The 14,909-nt window shown below is 33.7% G+C and overlaps 1 protein-coding gene across 13 annotated transcripts in view; it reads left to right on the top strand.

The window, feature by feature from the left end:
• The window catches only part of NUMB (NUMB endocytic adaptor protein), a 176,484-nt gene that overhangs the window by 65,949 nt on the left and 95,626 nt on the right, over window positions 1-14,909 (top strand). For 6 of the 13 annotated variants that reach the window (XM_081289448.1, XM_081289447.1, XM_081289444.1 and 3 more), the window contains one exon: window positions 11,954-12,038. The exons of 4 other annotated variants lie outside the window; for them this stretch is intronic. The gene's annotated coding sequence lies outside the window, so the exon portion shown is untranslated. Of the gene's footprint in view, window positions 1-8,120; window positions 8,199-11,953; window positions 12,039-14,909 lie in introns of all 13 variants that reach the window. 3 more of the 13 variants (XM_081289449.1, XM_081289450.1, XM_081289455.1) reach the window with 2 other exon arrangements.

Raw genomic sequence — 14,909 nt, 5'->3', positions numbered from 1 at the left:
TAAGTTATTTAATAGTTCATAGTTGGTGTTCTGGTAGTTTTGTCTTAAGCTACGCTGATCTCTTTGGTCTGCTGGGGACCATAGATGGGCCAAATGATACAGAATATAGCCTTACTCATGTGTTTTTTGGTTGGCAGGTTTTTGACCCATTTAGGAGTTGGAGAGTTTCTTCTCTATGTAGGCTAACAGGAAATTTCATTCATCTGGTGGTTTTAGAATTCTAAAAGTAGCAAGAGAGGACAAATCCCAGTGTGCAAATGCTTTTCAAGTCCCTGCTCTTTTCTGATATTCCACTGGTCATAGAAAATCACATGGCCAAACTCAAATTCAGGAGATAGAAATATAGATTCCATCTCTTGATAGGAAGAAAATAAAGTCACATTGTAAAGGGTTGTGAATAAGGAACAGAAGGAATTATTGTATCCAATTTGCACATAATCTAATGTACAAAGGGCTCTGGCGACCTTACAGCCCCTTCATGACAATTATCATTCCCTCTTCTTTGCTTTGTGTTCATTGTTGTAATTTTAAATAATCCATAGTTATTTAATTTTACCCACATTTCTCCTTTCTGGTGTTTTTGGTTCTTTTCTGTTTTACTTCTATGTATGATTCTTTGGTTTCTTTATAGACAGCTCCTTTCTTTTAATGTGAGTCTGTTGATAGTGAATGTTCTGTTTTGTCTGAAAGCATTCTTTGTCAGTCTTGATTTTGGAAGGATATTTTCACTGGACTTAGAATTCCATGTTGGCAGTTGTTTTCTTTCAGCATTTTAAATACATCATTCTATATATTGTAACTTTACTGTTTTTGTTAGGGAAGCAATTTATTTTGTTTCTAGTAATGCACCCAGGTGTTTTCTTTATTTAAGATGGTTGTGGTTCATAACTTGATATTAGTCTTCTGTCAAGTTTGGAACATCTCTTCTGATATTGTTTCTATTTCACGCTTTCACACATTTTCTTCTGAGATTCTAGGTAAGTGCTTTACCTCTGAGCACTTCTGGAATTTTCTGAGTCCCATATGTCTATCATGCCCTTTGCTCTATTTTTCCCATGCATCATCTGGATATTTACTACTGATTTTTCTTGTTGATCTAATGTCCAATCTGTTATATTGCTATTTTATTTTAGTTCTGGAATTTCAATTTATTTCTGTTTTGTTTTATAGATGCTAGTTCTTGCATATGAGATATGATAGAAGCTCTTGATGTTGATATTATTTAGAGATGATTTAATTTTCTTCTGATGATAGTTTAAAGTAGGAGCAGATGACTTTGAGCCAATACAGGCTTGAGATGACCTGAGGCTTTGTTTTAGGCTTCATAAGGGCTGGTTTACATTCAGTTTCCACTTACTTCTAGAGTGTTGTCTTTCAGAGGTATCAAATGGAATCCTGGAGTGTTTTGCCAGTTCCTCTATTTCTCGGCAAGCCCTGAACTCTTAATTTTTTCTTTTCTAGTACTGTGAGACAACCAAAGTTCTACCTACTTTTTTTTTTTTTTTTTTTTTTGCCTTAAAATAGGCACTTTGTTGGTTCTTGGCCTCTTGCCCCCACACAGGTTAGGATTCAGTAAATTCCTAGTATAGGATGTCCACACTTGCTTTTCTGTTATTGCCTTTTTTTCTGGAAGTTTTAGCCCTTCAAATCCTGCCTGTATTGGTAGCTCTGAACTCCAATTTCTGTCTTTGCAGCCCCATGAGATTGCCAGAAGTTCTTGTCTGCAGCTAGTTGTTCCAGAAGGAAAAAGTAGTGAAGAATGTCAGGATTAATCCTGTGTTTCCCTTTTCTGTGGTATTTTGGCCTCTTGCGTTCCAGTTGCTTTTTTTGTTTTTAGAATTTTTCTTACTAGAATAATTAATCTGATAAAACTATTCCATAATAACTGGAAATGAATTTTCCATGTTACTAGTGATTTATTGATTAAACATTATTATCAATTTCTAATAGAATAATATAAACAATTTCAAGCATGAATTAATCATTAACTTGGTATGTGAACATCCTGCTCTCATGCAACTGAGCTAATCCCCAGCCCTTCTGGAATTTTCTGAGTCCCATATATCTTTCATGCTCATTGAGAGACATATTCTTGTGAGCAAAAAGGTATTAAATATACACTTTATTTATTTAAAATTTCATAAAGAAGCACAGTATGTTAGGAGCTTATTAGAGATCCTGACTTAGTTGAAGTGGGGAGGTGATCAAAGACAACTACTTTGAAAAAATATATTTAAGCAGAATTCCTATATATCTGAAAGATATATAGGAATTAATTTAAAGAAAAGAAAGGGGTTGTTAGAACTGTGGATTGGAGACCTTAAGATGAAAAGAAGCATGTTAAGTTTAAGGCATCAAAGAAGGCTGGTATGGGACTGGGGATATAGCTTAGTTGGTAGAGTGCCTGTTCAATCCCCAGCACCACACAAAAAAAGAAAAAAAAAAAGAAGGCTGATATGGTTGGTCTGATAGGCGAAGGCTAAATCATGCCAAGTTTTTATAAGGCATATTAAGGATTTTCTTCTTTTTCTGATTTAATTCACTTTTTACATTTCCTCAGCCCAAGACAAAAGTTATTTATTTATCTAGTTATTTATTCTATAAAATTAGGTACCTTTTGTAGATGAGGTTCTAAATTAAATACTGAAATTGATTAAGGACAGTGTAGAACTTAGACAAACCCGAGTTTGAATATTAGTCTACTTAGTAGCTGTATAACTTCGGATTAGTTAATCTCTCTGAACCTGAATTTTTCACTGGTTAAATACTAATAATAGAAGTGATATTAAAAGGATTCAATGAACTAATTGTAAACATGCTCACTAAATGGTAGCTCTCATTACTTTAATTATCGAACTATATATAAGCCGTAAACCAGATTCTCAAGATGCCAAAATTTAATGGAATCATAGTATATACCAATAGTTATACCATTTTTTACTGTTTACTATAATGTATTATAAGAAGTAGAAATAGTGGTGATTCAGAGGGAAGAGATACTACATTCAGACTTGGGGATTAGGACTGCAGTTTCTCTATCCATAATTGGGATGCCATACCCATGAAGGGTTTGTTCACTGAAGTATCCCAAGCACCTAGAACAGTACTTGGCATAGCAGAGACACTCAATAAATATTTGGTGAATGAATAAAACTTTTGGCTGAAGCCTGAATAATATACCAATAGTACAGCAATTTTTTTTTGTTTTGTTTTGTTGTTGTTTGTTTGTTTCTGACTTTCCCAGTCCTGGAGATCAGACTCAGGGCCTTGCTCTTGCTTGCTAGGCAAGCACTCTGTCACTCCCAAGCACAGGAGCTTTGGTTGAAGATTGGGAACTGGAGTTTTACCCACTGACTCCTGCCCTCTTTGACTTGGTGGCATCTCTTAAGGAACACAATTTGAAAATTATAAGTAATGATCTATGAGATTACTAGAATATGGTTCACCCATTTAATTTTATCTTCCTTTTAGTAATTCCCAGAAAACAACTGGGTCTGGGTGGGATGGTCATGGATGCATGTAATGGCTACAGCAAGGCTCATTTATTCCTATAGGAAGTAGACTTACAAACTTTACAGCTCTATGCAACCTCTGTAATTGCATTTGATTTTTCTCTGTAAGAGGGAAAACCCTGGAAGCAATGTGTACGACATAAGTTCAGAATTATCAGAGAACCTTGCCATACTTAATGCTTCAGATACTTATTAAAAAATGAAACCAGAAAATAAAATCCATAAAAAAGGGATAAACCCTAAAATAAAATAGAACAAATAAACCTAACTGTATTTCAGATAATAACATAGCCACAGTGAAGTATGAAAACAAGTAATATTTGACCACAGTGTATGCTCAAGATCAAGATAAGCAGAACTACAAACAAATAATGAACCCTAGATTATAGGCTGGCTTTTTGGTATTGTTATATATTATGAATTTTGAAAATATTTTATGGAAATTTTAGAATTGAACAAATGAGTAAGTGTATTGAGGATAAAGGAGCTAGATTTTTTATTGCTGGAGAAGGGAGTTTTATAAATGGAAAGAAGGAAGGGTAGAATGAATCCCTGGATGTTGGATTTGAATCAGAGGTTGTGAATTAATGGTTGTTTATCTGTTTATATAAAGATAGATAAATATACACATATGGCTGGGTACATTTACATCTTTTTCTCATGTAGAATAAGTATATATGCACACATGTGTGTTCCTTCATATGCATATATGCATGTTATGTATGTATATCAGCTTTATTTGACAAAAGAGCCTAGAAGCAGTTACTTTCCTTGTAACAATGAACACACTGAACACCCCTATCTTAGTTTCTCAGTCATTCTCCACTAAAAGGAAACCAGAGCTCCTTAGAGAAGTAGGTCAGGGAAAATACAACATGAATCTGGAAAATTTTATTGCATCAGAAAGTTAAAAATAATAAAGAATGATGAGGACATGTCAAAAGGAACAGGAGCCAGTTTGGAGACGCTTACACTGGCCAAATAGGTAATGATAAATACAGATATAACCCATTGAAAAAATAAGAGTCCATGGGTCTGTATAAATATAAGTAAATAAATGAATGTTGAAGTTGGGGAAAATCAAAGTTATTCCTTAAAATTACAAACATAATTGTTTGAGTTACAAAATGACCATGTGGAAACAATTATGTTATTTTGGCTTATACAAAACTTATTGTGGGTACCAAAACTTTTGGGTGATAGTTTGATGAGGAACATCAAATGACCTTTAGAGCTATTTATTTCCTCATATGATATTCATATGATATCAAGATAATTCCTTTTAAAATATTTACTCATTACAAAGAGAAAAACAGTAACTTTACAGGGGAGAAACAGCAAATGTCACCTTAATCAAATGATCAGAGATCGCTGATAATAGAACCAACAAGCAACTTGTAGCTTCTCATACGAGATAGAGTGAGAATAGGACATCACTTTCTGATAGTTTTTCATGTTTAAATTCAGGCTATCAGATAAACATAAATTGAGGGATTATTTACAAAATAACTGGTCTACACTCTTGAAAAATATGGGTCTTAAGAGATTTATAGAAAGACTGAGGAATTGTTCAACAAGATAGAGTTTTTGTCCCTTTTGTTTTATGGTACTGGGAATTGAACCTAGAGCCTACCACATACTCTAGGCAAGTTGTCTACCACTGAGCTATATTCCCGCCCTTTTATTCCAAAGCAGGCTCTCACTAAGTTGCCCATGCTGACTTCACATTTTCAATCCTCCTGCCTCAGCCTCCTGAGCATCTGGGATTACAGGTGCACACCCCCACACCCTCATGTGAGATCTGACAATTATATACAATGCTTGATCATAAATTAGATTCTGCATTAGGGAAATAAATAGCTCTAAAGGTCATTTTTGAGGCAACTGTTGACATTCGAATATGGAATATAATTACATAATAGAAAATTTAATGTGTTACCTAAGCAAATGTCCTTGTTCCTGGAAAAATATAAGGAAATATATAGGGCATTTCATTCTCATGGTTAAAAAAAATGTGTGAGAGACAATGGTTAAGCAAGTGGGGCAAAATATAAGTACCGTATTTCACTGCATAATTGTTGCAATTTTTTGGGCAAATTTTTTTGCTTAAAACGTTTTTTGCAAGATTAGGAAGCATGTGTACTCATACATATACCTTAATGCAGTCTGACAATTATGTGATGAAATACTGTAATACTTGGAAATTTTCTTTAGGCTTTAAGTTATGTAATGATAAAATTTACTTACACGCTTTTTAATTAAAATATTTTTTCATATATCCAAATTATAATTGAACCAATTTGAAATTGTTAGTTGTATGTATAATTTATTTAAAAAGGACAAAAAGTATTCTCATCATTTAGAGAAAGTAATGAAGGAAATATTGATCATGCAGAAAAATTCCAGATTGTTAATGTAAGAGCAGTACATTTTTTTGTCTGTTTTTCTATCATTGCCTATTCACTCCAAGCACCTTGTATTCTATATTCATCTGCCCTTAGTGTTATAAAATAGGTATTTCAAGGACTTCTTAAATATTGATTTAATTAATAAATTTTCTTAGAAAAGGATGCTTCCTAAAAATTAGATGGCTTTTTTTCCCCAGACACATATGAATTTTAAAAGAAAATTTGAAGGCCATTTTTGCTATAAGATAATATTTTGAAAGTAGGCTTTCTTTCATTATTAATATCTCAGCTACAGTGAACACAACACAGTGACATTTTTATAAGATTTATTAGACTGGTGATGTTTGTTTGTTTTGTGGTATTGGGATTTGACCCAGGGCTTGATGCATGTGATAAGCACTGTGTCAACTGAGCTATATCCACAACCCAGACTGATGACATTTATAAAATTTCAACTTGATAATAGTATTGATGAACTGTTTAACAACATTATCCTATAGAATTTTTATAAAATAGTATTCCAAGAAATACCTAGCCTTGTCACAGATATATTAATGCCAAATGCAGGTATGATCATGGGCTGAGGTGCTGTGTGGCTCAGTGGTAAAGCATGTGCTTAACATGTGTAAGACATTTGGATTTGATCCCCAGCAACATACGTACATATACACACCAATACACACCAATGCAGGTAATATAGAAACATGGCTATTTATTTGATTGAGACTCTAAAGGTAGCAATATTAGCTATTTAATTTTTTATTAGTAAAATATCAGGTATAAATGAACACAGTCACTCTTCTTTAGTAATGATAGTTCTAGAACAATACTACTTACTCTTCAAATATTTGAGTGCTTTTTGTGTGCAAAACTTGTTTGTGTGGTAGGAAGGATGAAGATGAAAGTTCAACTGTGTTCTCTTTCTTCAAGAAGGCAATTGAAGATAACCCCAATACAACACCTATATTAAGTGACATAAGTGAAATATAGTTGAAACAGCAGGCAGTATAGAGGAGGTGGCATTTGAATATGACTTTGAACAAGAGGATTCGAATAGGGGAGAGTTGGCCAAAAAAAAAAAAAAATTCTTATTCCTATATAGGAAAAAGGCGGTGTATAAGGGACTACTAGTAGTATAACTTTACCTTAACTATGTAGGAGGAAGGGAAGGGAACTAATATTTTGGATCAGCATATATTCTATGCCAGTTACTATACATTTAGTTTCTTAATTAAACATCACAACTTTATGATCCAAGCTTCTCTCTCTCCCTTTCAGAGAGAGAGAGAGAGAGAGAGAGAGAGAGAGAGAGAGAGACCTAGGATTTAACCCAGGGACTATCCATGCTAGGAAAGCCCTCTATCACTGAGCTCCAGCTCCAGTCCCACCCTTTCATATTTTCATTAGTGCATTATAGTTATACATAATATTGGGGTTCGTTTTGACATAATTGTTCAAGCATGGAATATAATTTGCTCCAATTGAGTTTCCAGTACTTCCCTTTCCCTCTTTTCCCCCCACCCTCTATTCCCTTTCCTCAATTCTGTTGGTCTTCCTTCTATTTATAGTTTTTTAAAAAAATTAGTGCTTTATAGATGTACATAAAGGTGAAATTCACTGTGGTATATTGGTAGTTTGGACAAATTCATTTTACCTTTCCTCCCATTTCCCATCCCTCCTCCCTCCCCTTCAATTCCCTTCCTCTTCTCCATTGATTTCTCTCTCCTATTTTCATAGGACTCCCCCTCACACATTTTTTATTTTTTATTTTGGTCTAGCTTCCATTCCACCTATTAGAAAAAAAATTCAACCCTAGACTTTCTGAGTCTGGCTTATTTCATTTAGCATCATGATCTCTGATTCTATCCATTTACCGTCAAGTGCCATAATTTCATTCTTCTTAATGGCTAGATAAAATTCTGTGTGTCACATTTTCTTTTTCCATTCATCTGTTGACAGGTATCTGGGCTAATTCCATAATTTGGCTATTGTGAATTGCATTTCTGTAAACATTGATGTGGGCATATCATTAGAGTATGCTGATTTTAGTTCTTTAGGTAAATACTGAGGAGTGGGGTAGCTGGGTCATATGGTAGTTCTATTCCTAGTTTTTTTAGGAAACCCCCATATTGCTTCCCAGAGTGGTTTTACTGATTTGTAGTCCCACCAACAATGTATGCATGTATCTTTCCCCCGACAGATAGTCTCACTCAGTTCCTCAGTCTGGCTTCAAACTTGGGATCCTCCTGCCTCAGCCTCTAAGTAGCTGGGATTACAGGTATACAGGTGTACATCACCGAATATATTTATTTTTTTTTTTTTCTGAAGAGTCGAGACTCCTAAGTAACTTGTCTAATGTCATCTACTGTTGAAAGTGGATTTGGGTGTGTGGGGCAGGTTTGTGTGAGTGTGTGTGCGCACATGTGTGCTTCCTGCTGAGAATCAAACTAAGGTCCTTGTTTACGCAACACAAGTGCTCTACCATTGAGACACATCCCCAGCCTGAAACTGGAATTTCAATTCAGATTTGCCTTAATATTATACTGTCAGCTTTTATCAAGGATTGATTTAAAAACTACTTTTAAACAGCCAGGTATAGTGGCACATCCTGTAATCTCAGCGGCTTGGGAGGCTGAAACAGGAGGATTGAAAGTTCAAAGTCAGCCTCAGCATCAGCGAGGGGCTAAGCAACTCAGTGAGAACCTGTCTCTAAATAAAATAAAAAATAGGGCTGAGGATGTGGCTCAGTGGTCAAGTTTTCCTAAATTCAATCCCCGGTACCAAAAACAAACAAACTACTTTTAAACAATGAGAATGTGTCCAACATGAAATTTAGCTCTAAGAATTAAGACAAATCTGACTTCACCTTCAAAAGAGGAATTCAATGAGAATGTGTATAAATTATATGAGCAATAACATGGATCAATCTCATAAACATAACGTTGAGTGAAAAAAACATGTATAAAATAGTACATCCTATATTAAGCTTTCTATAAAATGCAAAACAGGGGCTGGGATTGTGGCTCAGGGATAGAGCACTTGCTTAGCACATGAGAGGTGCTAGGTTCAATCCTCAGCACCACATGAAAATAAATAAAGGCATTGTGTCCAGCTACAACTAAAAAAAAAAATGCAAAACAGACAAAACACATCTGTGTTTTGTTGAAGTTCTTAACAGCTTTTGTAGAAATTATAATAGTGATATCTTTTATAGGAAGAGACAATGGGGTGCTCACAAGAGGGAAGCATAAGAGGAATCTAGGATACTACTGTTTTCTTCTTGATCTGGGTGCTAGTAACATAAATGTGCTTCTTTGTGAAAAGTAATTGAGCCATATACTTATTTGTGTACTTTTTTCTATATATGCTATACTTAACAAATTGTTAAGAGATGTTTGTATCCTATGTGAATCTGTTACTAAAGGCACATTTTTAGTGCCTTTTTTTCATAAAGATCCATATGATAAATTCCTCTTTTGAAGGTGCAGTCAGATTTGTCTTAATTCTTAGAGCTAAATTTCATATCCAGTTGTACTTTTTAAATTCTTTTTTCAGAAGCTTATGAAATATTAATAAATGAATTGAATGAATAGCCTTAGTTACTTCAATTTTTTCTCTCTATTTTTCAAATTTTTTGGTATAAAATTTTAAGGTAGTATTTCAATTATATAGCTATTCTTGTCAAACTCCTTTTTGAAAATATTCTCTTAAATTTATTTAATTTTCATTTTCAGTCTCCATTTTAATAGTAGCCAGTAGACAAAATACACCTCCTTGTAGACAAAAACTTTTTGGTTTAAATTGTCTTTATATTCAGAAGTTGAGGTTGTTGGAATCTCATTTTTCAAATCCTATATCTTCCATGAAATCTTTCTTCATTTCTTCCGTCTAATTCAGTAATCTCAACTTCTCTTAAGTCAAACAGTGATTTGTGCTGTTCTTAAAGCATTTATAGTTTGCTATAATATAGTATTTTTAATATTTTTTATTGCTCCCAATTGTATTTTTTTATTAATGCAAAAAATTAAAGGCAAAAAATGTACTGTAAATCTGATAAACAACAGAATGCAGGTGATATTCAATAGCGTGATTTAAAAATATAATGACATCTGAGATTATACTTACTTTAGTTGACATGAATTGCATCATATATAGGAAAATTATCATCTTCAACTTAAAAAAAAAAAGTAAAGGTTGAAAGATGGCACACTTTTAAAATACTTGATGGGCAAGGTAAGATATATGGTAGAAGTTGTAAACCATGTGTATGTTCTCATCACTTCAAATGTGAGGCCACATGAAAGACGGTACGTCTGTTAAATTCCATAATCTGTTAATGAAAAAAAGGAGGGAAGGCTTTAACACCCCATCCCCCAGTATTCTCAATATTAAAAGCATAGATGAAGTATTAGGATTTGAAATCTGATACTGCCCAGGTACTATGAGAACCTAGAGCTTAGAGATTGTTATTTTTCCGTACCTCTCCTAATATTAAGTGTATTAGTCAGTTTTCTGTCACTGTGACAAAAATCTACTTACAAGTAGGAAAGACTTATTTTGGCTTGTAGGTTGAAAGGTTTCAGTCCATGGTCAGCTGTATTCATTGTATTTAGGCCTGTGGCAAGGCAGAACATCATGGCAGGGAGCACATGGCAGATCCAAGCTCCTCAGCTCATGGTGGGGGAAGGGGCCAGGAATAAGACGTAACCTTTAAGGGAACACTCCCAAAGACCTACTTCCTCCAACTAGGCCTCATTTCCTAAGTTTCATCCATCAACCAGCATTAAATATTGTTCATTCGTCATACATTTACCATGGGTCTTTGATAGGATTAGATCCTTCATGATCCAGTCATCTTCCAAAGGTGCCACCTCTGAACCCTTTTTGCCTTGGGAAGCAAGCCTTCAACACTTGAGCTTTTGGGGAACATTTCAAATTCAAACCCTAAGTATTGTGATCATAGTCCACTTGACAGATTCAGATAGTCAATCTGAATTGCCTTGTGTTTACCCTGGAGTGCTATTTCATAACTTAATGTTGCTTGTGTAATTTTCTCCATAAAGCAGAGATCTTCAATATACATTTTCATTTTTAAAATATATTTTTAGTTGATGATAGACCTTTATTTTATTTTTATGTGGTGCTGAGAATTGAACCCGGTGCCTTACACATGCTAGACAAGTGCTCTACCACTGAACTACAACATACCTAGCCCCATATTTTATTTTTGACCACTTTTTATTAAGATTCAATCCCAGTTCTATAACTGTGACTCTATAGTATTTACCCTATACCAGTCATATTTTTCGTTTGGGACAGAAGAAATATACAGAACAAAAACATTCTAAGCTAAGTATTTTTTTAACACTTTGAGGAACTACTGTTTGCTACAAGAAAATGAACAGAGTTTTTTTCTTTTATGAAGAAGAACATACAGATATGATTGTGGAATTAAATGTGGAGATACTCTAGATTGCTTTGAATAAGTTTCTCTCGTATTCCAGTGACCCTGGGTTCATTTCCCACCCTACCTTTCTTTCTGTTTTTCTTTTATAAAAAATTCTTTCCTACCAGTATCAGGAATTGATCCATCTTGACATAGCCCTTCTCTTTTAGGCCCCTTAAATACTACTAGTCTTAAAGGGAATATGTATGGAATGGGATTTGTGGGAATGGCTGTCAATAAATAGCAATGTACTATTTGCCTCTTTATGTATGTGCGGTATTTTTGTTTTAAAGATCCAGTGATTTACTTCTAGGTGTTTGATTTTTTTTTATGTAGGGGCATTTTTGTTGTTGTTATATATTAGAGAAGACTGTGGTTCTACTTTAGTGTGTGAATCTTGCAATTGCTGCAGTAACTTGAAGTAATCATCTTCACTATTGTCATTATAATAAAGTCTTGTTTCCTGGGAGGAAATTGAGAGCCTCCTCTTTTTATTTTGTGTATCTTTGTTTACTATCAGTATCATGTAGCAATAATTATGTTACTAACAACAATTTTGTGAGATGTTTATTATTCTCATTTTACAGATGAGGAAACTGAGGCTTGGTGAAGTTATGAAACTTGTCCAAAGTTACACAGCTTGTAAAGGGCACAGCCAAGATTCAGAGCCAGGTCTGTCCAGCTTCAAAACTATTCATCATAGCCATGACACTTTGAAATAGCTGTGAAGTATCAACTTATGATAAATTGTTTTAGTATTATATTACCTGTTACTTAACTCTTAACAACTAATTTTTAATGGAGAGGTTTTTTTTTCCTTCATAATTTCCTTTATCATTTTAAATATATTGTGAAAAGCAGCATAATGTAGTAACTAAGGGTTTGGGCTCTGGAGACAGACTAGGTGGGTATGAATCTCCAAGGTTTTCCACTTATTATGTGATATTGGAAAAGTAATTTAACTTTTTTGTACCTCAGTTTTCCTATCTGTAAAATGATGACAGTGTACCTGATAGGATTGTTATGAAAATGACATGGTTTAATATGAATCAGCACTTATAGAGGAGTGCCTGGTGCATAGCAGTCATTCAATGAATGTCAACTATAAGTATTGTCATCTTTGGGTAACTCTAAAGCAAATGATTATTATTTATAATTCCTTTAGGAAATTTAAGTAGAGCAAAGTTTAGGCAACAATGTAGAATATCACAAAAATTATAAACCAAAATTAAAATTAGATCTAAAGAAAATCACTCATTTTGTCAAATTTAGATCGGTTGTAAAGCAAATTGGATACCTGCTTATAGGTTTTACATATACAAGAGTCAAACATATATAAAGACCAAACATAAGTCCGCTAGAGACACTTTTTGAGCCTAATAGAATCATTGTATTATTATTAATGCATTTTGCCTGTTTTCCCCTGAGAGTACAATTTCAGAGTAAATTTCTACATTTTCAGGTGACTTTTAAGGAGATGATGTTTTAACATGTTGACAGATCATTACTAAGAATCAAACCTTATATGTTCTGTAAAATGTTGGCAACATTCCATCACTTGTGGGAGTGGTTATCCGAATTTATGGTATAGTGAATGTGCATGACTGACCTTCGAACCGGTAGAACCACAGTCATTCAACTAGAACCCATCCATACTTGTTTGTTGCAGTTGTCAGAATTCTAAAGTGCTGTTTCAACTTTTACTACAAATTAATTAAAATGCCTATGACTAGTGATTATTGTACCTATGATTAGTTGCTGAACTATCCTGAATGGGAGGTAATTTGAGTCAAATTTGCAAAAATTCACAAGCTATTAAAGAATGGGATTTGTCTTTTATATGTGTATGATCTCTAGCTTTTAATCTATGCATACATTTAATTTATTCCCTTATTTTATGGCATTAAACCTTATTGTTCTTGATCATAGTATATCTTTCTCATTATTTAGATATTTTAAGATACCTTTCAGTAATCTTAAATTTAATTATTAGTTATCTTATTGTTAATGTTGTATATATTTTTTCTTTACAATTTCTATTTGCTCATATAAGCTTTTTTAAAAAATTGAAAAGGTTTATACTCAGTCATCTTCCTAAATTGTTTATTCTAATAATTGATCTATGAATGGTTTTGGGTTTTCTATGTAATCAATTAAACTATTGTGAATGAAAATTCTTTCTAGTGCTTATGCATTTAATTTTTTTCTTGTCTTCCTGCACTAGTTAGGACTTCTAATAACTCAGTACAACTTTTAATAGTTGGGATCTTTATGTTGCTCTTAATTTTTTTTAAAGGAAATGTGTCTTAGGTTTCACCATTAACAATAGTGTTACAGAGCTAGGTATGATGACATGCACCTGTAGTCCCAATATTGAGGAGGCTGAGGCATGAGAATCACTTGGGCCCATGAGTTTGAGACCAGCTTAGAAAACAGAAACTATCTATCTACCCATCCACCCATATGTCTGTCTGTCTGTCATTCACAAACACGTGCGTGGGTGCACACGTGCACGTACACACACGCAATATTGAACCTGGGGCCTTATGCATGCCAAGCACATACTCTGTAGTTGAGCTACACCCCAGTCACATCCTGTAGATTTTTTTTTTAATTATACCCTTTAAAGACATTTCTATTCCTAGTTGGCTAAGATATTTTTTTTGTGCGAAGAATGAGTATTGAATTTCATTAGATGCCTTTTGTGCGTTTGAGATGATCATGTGGTTTTCCTCCTTTCTTCTGTTAATGTGGTAAATGGCATTTATAATGTTCTAATGTTAAATTACTGTTGTATCATTGGAATAAACCCATCTGTGTCATGATAGTGTTTTTCATATACAATTGGATTTGGTCTTTTAATCATTTGTATGAGATTTTTACATCTATGTTCATAGGTGAAATTAGCCCATAATTTTTGTTTCTTATATTGTCCTTGTGTAGTTTAGATATCCAGACCAGATTATGCCAACTTCACAGATTGAGTTGGGGACTATCTTCCCCACCTTTAAAGGATTTATGTAAGACTGGAATGATCTGTTTCTTAAAAGTTTGGTTACACTTCTACTCAACTTCCTGGGCTTAGTATTTGGGGTGTGGGGTAGGGTTAATATTTTTAGAGGAGGGGAAGAGGCTATGTTAAATTTTCTAAATGGTTTTATTGAGGGTCAGTTTTTAGAAAGTTTCTCTTTTTCAGGAATGCACTTATTTTGTCTGAGATTTTCAAGTATTTGGCATAAAGTTAATCAAAGAATTTTATTACTGTTAAATTTCTTTAAAAAATTTTGCTGTTTATATATTTCTGTCTTTGACTCCTAAAATTTGTTTTGCACCTTCTTTTTTTCTTCATCATTCTTGCTGGAGGATATATGGTTTTAGCTTTTCCAAAGAATCAGTGCTTGATTTTGGTTTTCTGTATTTTATGTTTTCTATTTAATTAATTTCTGGCCTTTCTACTTTATATACATTTTTATAGTAACAAGCAGAATTTAAGATAAGGACACAGAGAGATCTGTAACTTCCCAAGGACAGAATGTTATTAGG

The sequence above is a fragment of the Spermophilus citellus genome (assembly GCF_964194105.1).
Source record: "Spermophilus citellus genome assembly, chromosome: 4".
NCBI classification, from domain to species: Eukaryota; Metazoa; Chordata; class Mammalia; order Rodentia; family Sciuridae; genus Spermophilus; species Spermophilus citellus.
This window is presented reverse-complemented; position numbering and strand designations above follow the sequence as displayed.